This window comes from Taudactylus pleione, unplaced genomic scaffold, assembly GCF_031769625.1.
Source record: "Taudactylus pleione unplaced genomic scaffold, aTauple2 ptg000456l, whole genome shotgun sequence".
NCBI lineage: Eukaryota > Metazoa > Chordata > Amphibia > Anura > Myobatrachidae > Taudactylus > Taudactylus pleione.
Window position 1 is genome coordinate 1,665,114 of NW_028284858.1, and position 18,734 is coordinate 1,683,847.

The window sequence follows — 18,734 nt, forward strand, 5'->3', positions numbered from 1 at the left end:
CCCCTTGTAGTGAGCCCCCAGTAATGCCCCCTGTAGTGAGCCCCCAATAATGCCCCCTGTAGTGAGCCCCCCCCCGCGAGCGCACACACATACAAAAAAAAAAACACTATACTTACCTGAAACCCCACCCCAGTGCTGATGCCTTCCGTCCCCGGCGCCCGCTCCTCGGAACTATGGGAGTGACATCATGACGTCACTCCCATAGTGCATTGCAGGACCCGGAAGCGGAGCTCAGGAGTGCGCTCCGTTCCTCCGGTTACCGCCGGGGGGAAAGAAGGAGCCGGGCTCCTGCTGGTAACACACTCAGCGGGCGCCCGGCAAATAGGGGGTGCGATAGCACCCCCAGTATTGACACCGCTGGAGGTGGATCGCCGATCAGCGGCACTCCATCTCCATAGCAGTGCCCGGAACGGCCCGGGGGACAATGGAGCTAGGTGCACCCTTAGGGGCTGGAGCCCGGCGGCAAATGACTCCATTGTCTCCGGTAGTTCCGCCACTGGCAGCAAGGCTAGAATTCAAATCAAGGTAATGGTTTCTTTCTTTTGGTAAAAAGAAGAATGCCCAGTATAACATCTCATACAGCCAGCAAATTGAACCACTGACGGTGGATAAAAGAACAAAAGAAAACAAAATACATGTATAAACAAGTAATGTTTGGTGCTGACAATTAATATTAATAACTATTATTATCACATTATTCCCACCCACTAGGTGGCAGCTGTCATACATTCATCTAGCTTATGCCATAGTGTCCTCAAAAAGAAGCCTTATTTCCGCTAATACTAGTTATGAGAGCAGGTATAGTGGCTGTGGCATGCATGCTAGGTTGACATTTATCATATTGATGTGCGTAAGGGAATATCAACATGGTTGAAATGTCGACAAGCATGGTGGTGTTAACATTGTGGTGTCGAACATGTGACCGGATCGCAGTGGCTCTAGCTTGAGAAACAGCTTCCATGCTATGGTTAATCAGTTCCGTTAGAATTCCAAAGCGAAGTTGGATGAATGAATCGTGTTGATGTATTTCACATAGGGTTGGCATAGGTTTTAAAGTAAAAAACAATGGTACCCTATGTAACTTACAAATAGAAAGTATGGTGGTCGCTCAAATCAGCTTAATGATATTGCTCAGGTGCTTGTAATGGGCGGGGTTTACACTGAACCAGAGAAAAAAAATGGATATGCCCTCCAGCACACTGCAGCAATATTGGCAAAAATACTTGAATCCTACATGATAACAGAAATTCAGAGGTATTAGTTGCATACATTTGCATATATATGATTAAGCGCCGGGCCAACATCAAGGCTCCTCTATACCGGCGTCCCTAACATTAACGGGTTCACATCCCAGGAGCAAGGCACCCAAAAATAAACCGGCCAAGGACCATTCCCAGGGCATCACACAAAAAATGGAAGAAAGGTGATAGTGAAGTGTAAAGGATAGATGTGTAAAAGATAATCAATAAGTGTTAATATAATAAGAAAGAATTAAAATTACATAAATAAACAAACAAATAGAAAAGTGATGAAAAAGTATTTATGTGAATTAAGTGGTGATGCCCTGAAAAAGGCCCAGCCAGAGTAACCCCGGGGGCCCCACACCCAAATGGTCACCCCAAAATAATTATTGCTACCAAATAGTAGCACCCACTGTGGGTCATATAGACACAAGAAGCTGAAGAGACACAGGTGGGCGACAGGCTGGAGTGACGGGCAAGAGGCTAGAAAGACAGGGTATTTGGCTGGAGTGAAATAGGTGGCAGGAGGCTGGAGATACATGGAGGGCAAGAGGCTGGAGAGAAACAGTAGGCTGAAGAGACATAGGGGGCAGGAGGCTGTAGAGGCACAAAGGGCAGGAGGATGAAGAGAGATAGAGGGGACAGGAGGCTAGAGTGATGGGACAGGAGGCTGCAGAGACACATGGGGCAGGCGGCTGGAAAGAGAGGGAGCAGAAGGCTGGAGGGGACGCAGACACAAGTCTAGTTGAACCTCTTTTGTATGATGATGACATTGGTTATATTCCTACACAAACAGACATCTTCAGGACCTTGTGATCTCCTACATGAATAGTGAAAACTGATTGCAGACACTGTCTGCCCAGGGAGGATCAATTTCTTCAGGGGTTCCCCGTTGCAGAGAAACCACCGTATACAGTAGTTATGGTGTATTTTTATTTGGTACACAGAAAAAAACAGTATAGACTCTTTACCCACTCCCGGGCTTGTTGGAGGTTACTGGAGGAGGCCAGGGGCAGATGGTGAGACGGACATTGTCCCATTTGTCCCATTGTACCATTTGCAGCAAAGCAGTGGCCCACGCATAGTATTTTATTCTATTTTTTGGGGAGGGGGCAATGTCAAGTATCCCAGTTTTGACCACGCCCCCATTCTGTATTTTGCCAGAACAAAGGTGGCAACCATAGCAGCACTGAGCTTAGGCTGCACTACAACTGTTAGGATCACCCTTCCAAAACTGGCCTGGAGGAGGAGCCTGGGGGGTTGCCTAGGGAACAGAGGGGCTGGTCGGGTGTGCAGAACCCAGTGACTGCCAGAAAATTACCTTCCAGCAGCTGCTGGTATGCATTTCTATCAGGGAAAGCCCAGCATGGCGTGGTCACAACTGATGCAACCGGGATGTAGTGCATATGCCGGCGGGCAGGATGGCAGCCGTTATAATACTGACTCCGGTATCCCACAACCCGGCTAACTGCTGATGCTGAAATCCTTAATGGGATCAGGATACTGGTGTCAGCATCCCGAGCTCCGGAATCCCAAACGAAGGATTCAGGTAAGTATCCACGGTGGCTCAGGATGGGGGGTTAGCTTTAGGGACCCCAGGGGGGGAATTTGGGTTAGGGTGCAGGGTTAGGGTTAGGCACCACCTGGGGTAGGTTAGAGTTAGGCACCCCCCGGGGAAGTTAGGGTTAGGCACCACCAAGGGAGGGTTAAGGTTAGTGGGGGTAGAGGGGAGGGACTTACCAGTCGACATCTGGATTTTCAATAGTCGTGATTTGAACTGGCAGCTTTTCAGCTGCTGGTATTTCATACCCAACCTGATGCAACCACGTCAGGCAAATGGTTAAAAGAATAAACTCTCCCAGATACATGAATGTCATATCTTTACCTTCCATAATTTGTGTTACCAATGTAACCCCAAACACAATAGTGGAGTGAGCACCATACCATACATTGTACTGAGACACATTATGCCACTTTTTGGTGCCAATTTCCTATCATCAACTTCAATGTGGACAATTACAATTCACAGCTACCAAGCCACAATTAAATCAGGTCTGGAGGCCTTTCTGTGTTGGTGTAGTACCATGGTCCTTACTTTTAACCTCGACATTGCCATTAGATACTGGGGTCTATTGTCCAGATCATTAGTGCACAGTTCATCTGTAGTTGAACATTGCCGCCTGTATGAGGTCATCATCCAAACACGCTACAGTATGCAGTCTACGATCTGGATGTTTGGTCCGGCATAAAAATGTTCAGGTCCTTTAGATATTGTCATACATAAATTTAAGTGGCCAGATTACCTTCTGAATGGTCAACTTTAGAAATCTATCGTGAATGGTTCAGATTGCCACCTCTGTTCTAAGTTTTGCATAATGAATATTAATATGCCTCATTATCAAAAATTCTGGTGTCATCTTTATTGAGATAGGCTAAGTCACTAGAAACATTTGAATTCTAAATAAAACATTGGATACCACTACTGAAAGTGCCATGTGAATATAGAAAGCTTCCTTACCTTCCAGACATGATGGAAATGGTTCACAGCTGTTGAATGAAATGAAAATTGAATAAATAATTTATATCATTATGTGTTCCAAAACCTTTTACGGTCTCTTGATAAATTTGAAAGAATCTCGAGCATAGAGCATCACAAGTTTCCAAGCATGAATCTATGTAGGCTAAGAGAATTCCGGGAAATACAGGGGCTGTTAAAATTAGAGCACTCTGGATTAGATTCTTTGGCTAGTAATGAAGATAAATTTGGACAGTAGGTACGTCAGACAATGTGCTTGCCATTTATTGAAAACAAATTATTAGTTAAAAAATTATTTCCCTAGGTGGCAATGTGGTAAAAACAACTCAAAGTGCTTTAAATGTTCAGTGTGTCCTCCATTGTGGTAAACAATAGTATTCGAAGAACAACATTCTCTATAGCAGCCTTATAACTTGTTCCACAGTACTGTAAGTAGGGATACTTTAATGTTAACAGCCCTGTAATAGTACTGTTCATGAAACAGAAAAATAGGTATATTAGTAATTGATACATGTCAGTTAGTTTGGACCAATCAAATGCAAGGCAACTACGGCAAATGCTCATGGGGTTGATAGGTGCATCCACATGTTTTTTGTTTTTGCATGGTGCACCTGATTTTAGTAATTTCTAGTGCTAAAAATAAATAATTTTATATCAGCTGTAGAGTTCTTAGTAGAAATATTTGTCAATGACTTAAATGTGCTAATTTTATTTTAATTAACCAGATTGATTTTTAAAATTGACTGACTCATGTGTGTGAAATTGGAGAGAGTCTTGACACCTAGAGGATTATTCACTAAACTAAACGGTTTTACAAACCTCTGTTTGTTGACGGTTTTGCCATGGGTTTTAACATTTCTTAAGACAACACCTCAGAAATATCGTCAAAATTACTCGTATATGGCTTGTAAAGTCACCGCTGAGTAAATTAATAAATTTTCTGTTTAATAATATAATGGTAAAATTAGGTGATCACCACTAAAATCAAACTTATTGCTGCATTTTAACAAATAGCTTCCTCACTATATAAATCAATGAGCAATTAGCTTTTATTTGTTTAGTCATACCTCCCAATGTTTGCATGCTACCCTTTTGTGTACCCCATTGGGGGTATGGTTGTAAATCACACCCCAGTTGCTCAACATGCTGGGGGCGTACCCAACATTTCTCGAGCTGCTGGGTTGCTCTCATCCTCTCTCTCTACAGTGTTTAGATGCCGAGCGTATGCATGTGGCAATCATTGGCTGATGCTCTATGCAGAGTGAAGGTGCCTGCTAGCTCCTAGAAGCGCGGTAGTGCACAGAGTGTCCACAAGATGCTCTGTGCAGCTGCATACTCAGCTGGGCGTCTGCTTGTAGTGTCCGAAGGACGATACGGGCAGCAGTGCCGCAGTGTTACAGGCTGGAATGGTGCCCTGCTAGCCAGAAACAAGGGCCATGGGTCAGCGACAGTGCCGCCCACAAGAGCACTGCGCTGTGTGTCGGCACCAGCCGCACACCCCTACTTACAGCCCTGACTGCAGCAACAGGTGGGACAGTGTCCAAAAGGCAGGACTGTCTCACTAAAATCAGGACAGTTGGGAGGTATGGTTTAGTACGAGTTAGAAGATGAATGAAATTCCTGATTGTTTGCAAGAATAAGAATGTACTGTAGCTTTGCACCTGTTTTACTCTATAAACATGACTTTAAGTAAAACATTATGTTGTTTTTGGTGGCTGGTGGTGGTTGTGGATTGTTGGGTGACTTGGATAGGACATGTACTGTAATACCCCTTTTACACCAGAGCTAAAACCTGGGTTATTGCAGGGTCAACCCGAGTAGCTCCTTGGTGTAAAAGGGTAAAGGGTTGGATTGCTGGGTCGAGTAACCCGGCAATCCAACCCAGGTAAATTGCAGGGTTTAACACGGGAATGACCCGTGAAACCCTGCAGTGTGAACGGCGTGCTCTGGGTCACGATGACCTGGCGTGCGCCGCATGCCAGTAGTGCTTGGAGATGACGTCATCTCCAAGCGTCCACTTCAACGCCGGAAAAGCCGGGACAATGCAGACTCAGGAATATCCTGGGTCGGCGCCGGGGGAAATTCCGGGTCTGATCCGGGTTGGAACTCTGGCCCTCATTCAGAGGCGGTCGCAAGAAGCGATCGCTCTCTCTGAATGAGGGCGGCCGCTTCCTTTTTTAGTGCGGCGTAGCTTAGTGACTGACCAGGTTGAAGGTCGCGATGGTGAGCACCATCGCGACCATCGGGGCTTGCGAGGAGACCCTAAGGTTGGGTCTCGGCAACCGCAAGCCCCAGGGAGCTTCCTGCTCTGATCGAGCAGGAAGCTCCTCACTGACATCACTGATGATGTCAGTGCGGCCGCCCACAAAACGGCAGGCAGTCCTTAAGGAATGCCTCCGTTTGTGAAACCACACCCCCGCCCCGCCTACAAAACGCGGCGAGCTGTCAAACAACATCGACAGCCTTTTGTAGAGAGCTCCGGAGTGAGAGAGTTTCTCTCTCGCTACGGGGCTTGCGCATGCGCAGTGCGGCCACTGCGCATGCACAGGGCTAACCATAGACCTGGTTACGAGCGCATCGGCGCTTGCGACCGGGTCTGAAGGAGACCCTCTGTTCCAACTGCGGGTCAGACCTGGAATTTTGGTGTAAAAGCGGGATAAGTGGGGTCCTTTTACAAGATGTTGCGATGGGGCATTCAAATGTGTAGATATGCCTTTACAGAGCTAAACTATTGTTTATTGCCATACAGAAGTCCTCAAAATCTTTGAACAAGACAACTTGGTATACATTATATGCAATCCAAAAGTAACAATTAAAGACAACAGATACATAATGAAAAAAAAAAAGATCAACAGATAAAAATGGGAAATTGCGCCACCTAGAGATGAAAGGATTTACCTGATGATTAAAGTTAAAGAAAAACAAAGGAGTAAGTTTCATTCAGGAATTAAGGGGTCTGTTTATTAAACTGTGGTGATAATCTGTAATCAAATTCTGCCTAAGGTAAGCAGTAAGGGTTAATGTACCGCTTTGCCGGGTCAGTCTCACGCAAGTGCAAAACTGACTAGTCGGATCACGCATGAGCAGAGGAATGGAAAGAGAACACTTGGGATTTCAAACTAAAATATATAAAGTATGTTAAAAAAATCAATACAAATTATTTAAGCAATAGTTATTTTTGTTGAATTTATTTGGTTATCTCCATCCTGAGATGCTTTTTAAACATGATGGGGGGACGATCAGGTAACGATAACGATCTTTATCTGATCGTCCTGCATGTGTTGGATGATCGTTTCTCGAACATCCAACACATGCTGCAAGCCCCTTGTACAACTATAATGACCCGCGATTAACGATCGCGAGTCCCTATAGTACACAGGCTAACCTGTTCAATATCAACCAGGTATGCCAGCTTGCACGGACTACCGACGATGGTCGATATCGACCATACGTGGCCGCGCATCGACCATCGTTTGGTCATTTGCAGGGGCCAGAAGCTGTCAGATTTAGATAGGATCGTTATCGTACAAATCTGACAGCTTATCTGACCGTGTGTGCGCACCATTACTGGGGCTAACGATGGCGACAGGTGAATCCTATTGCCAGCACAGCTACACTGTAGGGCTTTCCATTGTTTAATAAATAGTCCCCTAAATGCTATACAACATATATCATTTTCATAATTGAAGCTTAAAATAAATATAACAAATGGAAAAGGTCAATTACAATTCTTAGTTATGTCTTTATTCCTTCTATTATCATACTCACATAAACACACCACATAAATTAAATTAAGTTATTAGGTTATGCAGTGCTGCACAATATCTTGACTTTTATTAATTATTATTATTAAAATAATAATAATACTAATGTAACATTGATTTTTGTATTGCTTTGAAACAAAAAAAACTTAAGCTAAATGCATAATATATATATATATATATATAAATATATGCCATGTGTCCTTTAAGATATATTATATATAGATATACAGTATATGTGTGTGAGTATATGCATGTGTAAAAAAACAACTTAGGCTACATATATATATATATATATATATATATATATATATATATATATATATATATACATACATACATACATACATACACACACACACACATATTTCTATATGTCTCAAAGGACACATGGCAATTAAGACAAGTTATTTTTAAGGCTATTTCAATTTCCAAGATGTACCTCTTACCTTGTATATACCCTCAGCAGAACGGTGCAGTTGGGACAGAGATCTAGCCCAGCAGGTTTTCTTTCCCTGTTATTGACTCCTGTCTTGTGAATGGTTTGTTAAAATAGCATCTTTCTATACTATGGCCTTGACTGTTGGAAATGTGATACCAGCTGCATTGTGGGCAGACCTGATTTGTGTTCCATGGCATGGCCTATTACCGCTTCCCTGTATAAGGATCTTCATTACAAGGTGCCCTTTGTAATGGAAAGAGTCGCAGCCGTTTTACACAGTCGTTGTACCTAAAATATCCTACATGTGTTAGGGTGAGGTTACAGTCTCATTCCTTACACCCAATTTGCAGCGCGTGCATTGAGGATCCTTTATTTGGATGACTGAATGCCAGCTAAGACCTATCTAATTAGGTTTTAAACCGTTGCTAATCTCAGGGTGAAGCAAAAGAATAACAGTGATTAGGAATAAGCTTGCGGATTCGGGCCATAGTGTATAAAGGTCGCCTGGCGCTTGGACCTTCCAGTATCCGATACTGATAAAATAGATTTAAATTGGATGATAATTGAGCATAGAGGGTGGTTTATGCTGCTATATAAGGCCAATTTCTCCATATATTGCTGCAGATATGACACAGTGAAGTAACTTAGTAGTCTACACTGTATTTGCCGACTTCCTGGCTGCCAGGGCAGCTCAGGAGAGATGGGGGCTCTTGCGGGAAAGTGGGTCTTACATTGTGAAGCGGGGGCAGGGCCTAGGTGGGCGCCTGGTGGCCGGTTCCGTGGCACTTGTCCACTATTCTGAGCGGCTGGGAGCGCCACCCAATTTTCTGAAGCCTCCCAGCTGTACCGGGAGAGAAGGCACGTATGGGACTCTATAGAGACTGTGCAAAAACATGCCTCATTACTAAGGTGCCAATATGTGAAAACAAATAAAGCATTGAGGTTGTTGCTCAGAACTTTGCTTTGTTACTATGGGGGAGATGTATCACAACTTCTTAATAGGACAGATTGAGAAGTTGCTAGCCAATCAGATCATCAGAATGTTCACAGCAGAACAGAGCATTTGAGGTTTCCAGGGTACTGATCTTGCTTGCAGCAGTGACATGTCCACTTATGTGACTGTGTAATACACCTTTTACACCAGAGCAAAAACCTGGGTTTTTGCTGGGTCTACCCGGGTTGCAGCTCAGTGTAAAAGGGTCCCTGAAAAATAACCTGGGTCAAGTGACCCTGCAATCCAACCCAGGTAGCTACCAGGGTTGGACCCAGGATGGACCCAGGTAATGGTGCAGTGTAAACGGTGCAACCCGGGTTATCTGACCTGGATCATGCCTAAAATGAGCGGATTGGTGGTTGTGGAGCATTCACCTCCCACTTTTTATAACCTCACAGGTTTAGCAGGGCAGACCTGAGTTCAGTGTGAACAGGGCTGACCTGGGAGTAACCCAGATCAAAGGTGTAGTGTAAATGGGTATGACCTGGGTCTGACCAGGGTTGGAACCATGTCCAAAAACCCAGGTCGGACCTGGGTTTTTGGTGGAAAAGAGGTATAAGTGAGGACAGGACTGAGTGGGCAAGTGACAGGAAAAGTGGGCAAGTGTCCCGAAGCCGGCTGCAGTCCCCTGCCAGCTATAGGGGGCAGCCAGGAAGTTAGCAAGTATGAAGTAATGGAGGGCAGTGCCATGATGCTATGAGGGGCATGATTTTTTTCAGACAAGCAGGAGTTAATTAGTGGAGGATTCACCAAACCATCTCAGAGTAATGATATTATGCTCCAGTCTCACTGTGTGGTACAATGGATCTATAGCTGAAACAAAGTTTACCAAACACACAGTGGCATTTTTGTACAATATGATTAATAAAACACATTGGTATATTTTAAAACTGTGTCACATCATTTCTATCTGCCGATTCCCTATGATCTATGTAGGTAGTTTTCAGCATAAGTACATTTTGGGTATTTGTACTGTAGGATCATTGGACTGTGGCTACACAATAACAATATACACATCAGTTGGGTGGTATCCGATTGCCTGTGGATGATAATTTTCCTGAAAGACTATGAGAATATTGGTTGATTGCCCATTTACGTTTGATCACAGTGGATGAAATGCAGCCTGCACAGCTTGTTATTCTTAACAATTCATTATCAAATGCTTGGATTGATACATGCATACCCAGCACAAGAACAGACCTCTAGGGGTATATGTACAGTAGTACATAGGACAACCTGGTTTTGCCGTTCTTTGTTTTTTTTAAATTGCCACTTTAAATCTAGCGGCTAATTCGCAGACAATTTGCAGCCTGTAACATATACACCCTGTCTTGATTTAGGTGGTACAGTTCTGATTTCATGAGATTAGAGTGCATAGGTGTATTTACAATGGGTGCACATGCCCTATTAACAATAGGGTAGGCAGGGTAGTTGCACAGGGGCAGGGGCGGACTAGCCATCTGGCAGAAGGGCTAATGGCCTGATGGGCTGGTCCAGCTCTTCTGCCTCCAGGCGCTCTGCTGGGCCTGCATGCTGAGACAGGGGAGTGCAGCGAGACCATGCCCCATGACTCGAAACACACCTCCGTGACACATGGCCATGCCCGTGTGATGCATGACCATGCCTGTTTCTCAGTGTGCGTGCTCCTACAGCAGGCTCACACATAGGCCAATTCTTACCCCCAATCCATCCCTGCCCAGCATCCCCCACAGCGTGGGGAAGGGGGGGGGGGCACTGTGGAATATTTCAACAAGTTTTCTGTATAGCATAATGTAAACTGGGGCACTACAGTATGATTAGCACACTTGTGATACTGGGAGTATTTACACATTATGGGGTCTATTTACTAAGCAGTGTTAGGAAACAGAGTGAAAAGCATACATGCCTACTCTGCCGGGAATCGCGGGAGGGTTCCGATTTTTCTGGTAACCCCCCACACCCCCGGAAGAGTAGGCATATCTCCCGCATTCCGCCCACTTCCTAGTGCAGTGGGCAGGATGGGGAGATTTTACCTGACATTTTCCGGTCCATAGGGAAGGGGCGGGGCTAAATTATGCAAATCGCGTCATTTAGCCCCACCCCCTCCGCACGGACCTGTGAATCGCGGGGGTTTTCTGTAAAGGAGCGGGGCTTAATGTCATCTAACGTCTGGCCTGCCCCCCCGAAGAGGAGAGCAGCAGGTCCCCTCCTGCTGCTCCTGGAAATCTCCCCAATAATGTCGGCAAGTATGGTGAAAAGTGATAAGGTGCCAGCCAATCAGCTCCTAACTGTCATCTCACAGGCTGTGCTTGAAAACTGAAAGCTGGGAGCTGATTGGCTGGCACCTTATCACTTTTCACTCTGTCTCCTAACGCTGCTTAGTAAATAGACCCCTATACTTTTTAACAACATCACCAGGATATCATATTGATAGTTTTATTGGTAGAGGGCTCCACAAGATAGTTACCCTGGGCACCCACACAAACCTTAAAATGGCCCTGCAGGGGGGACCACACCACACACCAAGCACCCATTCCTGCTACAGCTCCCACCTGCTCCGTTGTTCCAGTAATGTCTTCAGAAATATGAAACCATATTTTTTTAAGCATTCACCAGATAATAGTGCTGGAAATATGTTTATGTGCTGACACCAGCTTTTTTTTTCATGGGCCCACGGACATCTGCACACAGGCACCCTCCAGATTAAAATGACCCTTTAAGAGTGGACTGTGTAACACCTGTCAGTACTTTAGTCCAGACTCTCGGAATGCTGGGAGTTATGACCCCGCATACCATGGGGTGCTTGGGTGCAATGGGTTACAATAATTTGTGCACATAGCACCATTTTGTAAGCCACCTCTAGACCACCCACAGGACTATTTATTAGCAGAGTGGTTTATGTGGATCTCTGTGGCAGCATAAAAACAACAGCAGCTTCTACTTCTGGGTGAGAGCTTCATAGATTTTGCCTGTTGCTTGTGATATCGCAGTCTAAGGACATCTGTGATCACTTTAGCAGCTGTCCAGCCGGTGCACTTCCTGTCACAGTGATCATATATAAAGCGATTTACAAATAATAAAAGTTTTGTGGCCAGACATATCCCCTCTGGAAGCCTTTTCACCTGTCTAAACAAAAATAGAATTACATTTGTATATTTCCCATTTCTGCTCCTGTTTAACCTCTTCCTATAACCGAAAAGCCTGTCTGACATTTTCTGTATTTTTAGGTACTGTAGTTTGTTATTTTGGAGTTGTTAACCTATTAAGGTTGTATTTAGTTCCTGATGGGTTATTAGCTCTATAGGTAGCATCTTTTTCATGGGTGTAGTATATATGTCGATATTCAGCATATTGACGGTCTTAATAGTGTGGTGGAGAGAGTTACACAGTATGAGCACCATCAGTGTGCTTCTGAGAGAAGAGATGTAAAATGCTAGCAGCAGTAGTGTGATACGGAGAGTAGGGCTATATACAGGGCCATCGAGAGCTCAGACGGGGCCGGGTACTGGGATTTGTGTAGAGCCTGGCTGGTGCCTCCCCAATGTGGGACTCTTTACACAACCATGTCTCTCTCTCTCTCTTTCTCTCTCTATATATATAGCACACCCAGTTATTGCCCACCTCCCAGCACTCACTGACCCTCCTTAGAGCACCACTTACTGCCTCATTCACTACCCACCTCACGGCACCACATACTGCCCCCTTCACTGCCTGTCTGGAAGCACAGCACCACTCTCCCCTCACCTATCACAGTACAGCACCCCAGGCTCCCCACTCACAGTACACTGCTATAACTAAAGAAAAAAGGAACAGCTTTTAGAGGAAGGCCTTTATACCCCCACCTTAGAAGGCATTCTATAGGGTACATTCTCCCCGCACAGCACCTCAGGCTCTCCCCTCCCAGCACCCCTCACCAAGCACCCCTCTACCAGCAACACAGCACAGCAACCCTCTCAAAGCAGCACAGCACCCCTCACCCAGCACCTCTCACCCAGCACCCCTATCCCAGCACAGCACCCCTCACCCAGCAGCACAGCACCTCTCACCCAGCAGCACACACCTCACCCACCAGCACAGCACCCCTCTCCCAGCACAGCACCCATTTCCCAGTGCAGCACCCCTCTCCCAGCACAGCACCCCTCTCACAGCACCCCTCTCCCAGCAACCCAGCACCCCTCTCCCAGCAACCCAGCACCCATCTCCTGGCACAGCACAGATCACAGCACCCACCACCACTCACCCACCATAGCTCCCCTCACAGCACAGACCACACCCCTAACCCATCATTCAAAGTACAGCTGGCTTACTTAAAACTCATCACAGGGAACAGGGATAGTAAGCACAGGTAGCCATGGGCGCCCCTGCTTTTTCCGGCTTCTTGGTGTGTGGAGGGAATCCTGCAGGAGGCGGAGCTGTGAGGTGTGACTCATGAGCTTTGCAAAGGCCTATGGGAGAAGCTGCCGAGGCTGGGCATGCGCAGCAGCCCACCTGCGGCCATTTTACTTTTAGGACAGAATGAGCTTCTGTGCATGCGCAGAAGCTGATTCTGACCGCTGGCCAATCAGAGCTGATTGCAGTAGCGGCCTGCCGCCGTCCAGCTGCCCCAATCCACAACTGACCCTAGACTTCGGATGCCCCTAGGCATTTGCCTATAATGCCACTGCCTATGCCTAGGGCCGGCTCAGGGTGTGACCATATCTAAGCACTCAGCACAGGGGCACATTCCAGGGGATGAGTGTCGAGGAAAGCTGCAACATTCTCCTCTCTTCCCCTGCCAGAGGTGCGCTGCTAAACAGTGGGCAGCGATAGAAAAGTGGGGGCAATTGCACTAATCACCTTCCATTCCCCATCCAGATCCACCTCCACACCAGCAATGCAGCAAAAGTCCCCCTCAGCAGCTGACCTTGGCCTCTGCAACTGCCCACTACCCCACCTCTTGGTATATATAATGTAAGCAACAGCAGTGTGGTGAGGAGAGAAGAGCTGTATAAAGCCTGCATGAGTACTAAAGTGAGAAGAGAAAATGGCCAAAGTGAGAGTCCCATCAGTGAGGTGAGGAGAGAAGATGGTCAGAGGGAGAGAACCAGCAGTGTGATACAAAGTAGCCAGCTGAAAGATCTAACTGTGCAGCCCATTCCAGAGGAATTCATTAACCACTTGTGGTTTCCTCCAAAAATGCAAGTGCAGCACATTCCTTTGTATAGAGCACAGTCTGGCATTAATGAGCAGACTGACAGCTTCCTGCTGTCAGGCCTTTTTTTTACAGTTTATAACCCAGTGCAGAATATACCAGTATTTATGCCCCAGGATTTACATCAGATAATCACACATCCTGTTATTCAAATTAACCCTTGAAAAGGTTCCTGGGACTGACCTTTAATACATGCATTACTAAAAAGTCAGAATTAAGGTTTTATTAGTCCACCTCCAATCAATTGTCATACTTTTTACTTGGGTTGCCAAGAGATGCTGGAGAGGGAGGCCCAGGTGCAGGGTATGGCTCTGTTGCTTGTATTATTGTGCCCCTACCCTTGGTCAGCAGGGGTGGGACAATGATGATGCCATTCATGGACCACAATACCATGGATCGTCTCCTACTCCGAAGTGGGGAGATCTGCGAGGTTGGTCTTTTCTCTCAGGCCTGTATTAGTGTAAAGCTAAATTGTGCAGCGGACTGCAAGAGTCTTTGCAGAGATGTAGAGGGGCAACCCACTGGATTTGTCAAGGTACCTTCAATAGTCAAAAGGATCGTACTATCACACCCCTAAAAGATATATGAGTTGAGCAGGAATCTATGGATTCAAAAGAAGGGTCATTAACCAGACGTTACACACATATCCTGAATCACCTGTAGTTAAATACAGCACACATATTAACATCGGTAACCAAATTGTGCATTTAGCCATGTATTGCAAAGGCCTGAAAATGTAACATAGAAAATAATGTTTATTGCATATACCTTGTAGCCAGCTCACTGGGATTTCCTTGCTCTCAAACTTGTTAAAAAGGGCTGACTGGTACAGGATATTGGCATCATGGCATCAGCCAGGAAAGCGGGCAAAATGCTGATCATAGACTTATTAGCAATGCTGACCATCTGCACATTGAAGTTAGGTGCTTTCAGCCCAAAATGTGAACATTATGTAGCCCTCTGCATAGACCCTTGCATTGTAAAAGGTGGTAGGGCAGTCCTCTCCAGCCAGCTCAGTGGGGCAGTCATTTTTCAAGCTGCGCCTCCGTTCTTGTTACAGGTACTATAAATGGGTAGAGGTGTGTAATCATGAGGACCAATTACAAGCTGTAATGTAGAGTGAGCTGGGGGGATATGGCATGCAGCTTTTTATCCCTGGTCTCCTGCTCTAACAGCATATACTAAGTGATAAAGCTTTAAGAACATGGTACAAAAATAAAAGCCTTTCCATAACCACAAATCTTCATTTTTGCAGGTATCATCCATTTTTGGGGGGTTTCCTGTAAAATGACTTTGATAAATATGCTCCTATAAATTTTATGTAATAAAAAAGTTAATCTCTGTTATACCCCTTTTACACCCAAATGCCCGGTTTAACCCGGGATTTGGAACACGCTTCCAAATCGGGACAGACCTGAGACAGACCCCTTTCACACCATGCTGCCGACCCGGGGTTTACTTGGTGACCCTTTTACACTGAGCCGCGACCCGGGTAGACCTGGCAATAACCCAGGTTATTGCGGCAGTGGAAAAGGGGTATTAGTGACACACAGTGACACTGCAAACATTAGTCTGGTAATAAAGGGAGAGACAGGATATCTAGGGGTTAAAGAAGCCCCATAGATACACACATGAAATACTGTTAAAATCGGTAAATATACTGTATAATACCATAGCACTATATGAAAAAAACATGCAGCTGCCGTATGTCGTAAGTGATGTAGTGCTGAGGCCTCACTGAATGATTGTCAGGGACAGGAGAAGTATAGAAGTAAAACAAAGCAGAGGCTTCTATTGTTACTCATTCTTCTGGCCTTGTTCTCATGTTACTAGCGAATGTAAACTACATTAGTGCACTAAAAATAATCTGCGGAATCTCGGTTTGCAAAGCCTGAAACCGATTGTGCAGGAAGCTGGCCAGGATGGATGCCACAGACCAATGACATTTTCATGAGAGCAGCATCTATTCTAGTCAGTAACGCATGTGTTCTGTGCAGCTGAAGATTACCTAAGCAATCAGGGTCTCACATTCTTACTATAATTCCAAATATTTTAACATGTATTATTTAAATAAATGTAAAGCATCAAGGCCATGAAAAAATGAGGAGGTGTTTTTCTAAACCTAAATTATTGTGGTAGGCTGTGAGAAACTTTGTAATATTTACTGTTGCTTGCTTGTATCTTCAGCCTGTTGTTAATGATTTATAATTCTCCATTTGTCACGGACATCAATGGCAGCTACAGTTATGCGGCACATGACAGACTGAGCAGAGAGGCATTGGATCGCACCACTGAGTTCTATCTGCTTTGTGTACTGTAATAGCCTCCCCCTCTTTTTCCCCTCTCAGACTCACAGTTCCCAGCATGTCCTGCAGGGTTGGACTGGCCCACAGGGGTACAGGGGAAATCCCCGGTGGGCCCCACAACTTGCTCTAATGTCAAGTTCCAGACTGCGCAATTGAATTATACATTGTTACACTATTTGAGGATCAGTTACATGGTCTCTAATGTCTGTCTAAGCTCTGTGGGGGCTGGCATCATCCCCTGTGGTAACTGATCACACCCTAATGCATGGTCCTCTGCCACTGCATTCCTCTGGTGGGCCCTTGATGCTCCAGTCCGACATTGATGTCATGTGATGGCAGTGTGTGTGTGTGTGTGTGTGTGTGTGTGTGTGACTGTCAGAAATATTTGGATGCCCTGCAGAGAGATTTTGGAAAAGATATACTGATTGTAGAACAGCTAAGAAGCATGCTTAAGAAGTACTTAAATTGCTATTTTAAAAAAAAATAGAGGAAAAAGGCTACAAGGGATTGATGTTTTAAGGTATTTAGAAAAAGGTAATATATTAGACAGTGTGACAGAGACTTTGATAAAGCCTCCAGTGGTAGGGGCAAAATGCGTCAGTAATGCTTTATTTTGTATTATTTGCTGGGACTGTGGCTCCCTTTATCACTGGATATCATGCTAGGACTATCTTCTATGTCACATATGTGGCTCAGCTCTGCGAGTGTGCCTCTATTAACAATTAAGCAGGTGCTGCTTACAAGAGACAGACACTATTCACCATGGACAGTACATATGAACAACCTGGTGTCCATTTGGGAGGGAGGGGTGTGGTCAAACTAAAATCTAAATTGCAGTGTAACAATAAAGCTGTGCAGTATTTGTGGGCTTCATGCAGAAGCAGACAGTATTTATCCAGCATGCACAGCAATAAATGTATTTGCACCCCTTGCAGTGTAACATGGTTTGTTCCAGATACAAAGTTACCTGCTTTTTTATGCTTTGATCCATTGGGGCTTATTTAATAGGGTGCGATCTGCAGCCGATGTGGGAACTCCTGCGAGTCTCCACGTATATTTAAAGCTGCAATAATTTTAAAGGTAAAACCAAGCTGGTTTTACAGAAACAAAAAAGACTCAAAGGGTGGGATGGAGCTGGAAGAAATATAATGACAATATAATTCAACACTTTAACTGCACAGTGATGTATCGAAAGATAATCCTTTAGTGGTATCTTGAAAATTCCTCCATGGTTTTCTCTCCAAATAAAACATGCAATGAATGAAAAGAGAAAAACATAGGAGGATTTTGTTATCTATGGTGATACATATAAGCATAAAATGTCAATAGTCATAAACAGCATCCGGAGGAAAAGTAGTAATGGCGTACCCCACTCACAATAGCGAGGGGAATCAATCCACATATAAAGGTTTCTTTTCTCTTCGTGGATCTGTATGGCCATATGCTCTGCCACTTCCAAACAGACCAACAATAAAGACAAATGAGGCGTACACAAACTCAATTCTATTGGAGCTTGGACATCCACTCAAAGGTATCTTTAAACTTGTTCCTCCAATCAAAATATATCAGCATATATGGTAAACGATTCCACAATGATGTACTGTATAATGGTATTTATTTAAACAAGAAACAAGAAACAAAGTTCATGAACATGGACATGGAACACACAGGACTAAATCTAGTCAGATGGAAAAAAATTCTGTAACATACAGTGTGGTCCGGACTTCCACACTAGGTAAATAGCTCCTTAATCAGTCCAATATCATCTCAAATACCATTATCCAATGAATCATGTGTCCCCTCCACCAACGCGTTTCGACTCTGAAAGAATCATTCCACAAGGTATGGGGAAAAGACCTCCTGGTCCGCCCTTAAATACACCCTTCAATTGGAATTACAATTAATTCTGCAAACCCCGTCATCAGTTTGTATAATAACAGATTCCCACCTTTCATGGGGAGACTTATGTAAAATACATACTCCTTATTCTGTCCTATGCCACAATCCAGACGGGCCGTGACTTCCGGTGACAACACCAGAAGTGACGCCGGGATAGTGTGCACATTCTTTCATCATCCCAGCTCAAAGGTGCCACTTCTATAGTTCCGGTTTTGGATATTCCGCCTCCTCCAATGCTATGCTCCAGACCCGCTCCCAGATAGGGGACATCATGCTGTCCTCACCGGAAGTGACATCTTGCGTTGCCATAGGGAAGTCTAAAATTTGGTGGACTTTCAGCCTCTACTGTCTCGTTGTCAAGGTGACGGTGTCAATATAAATATAT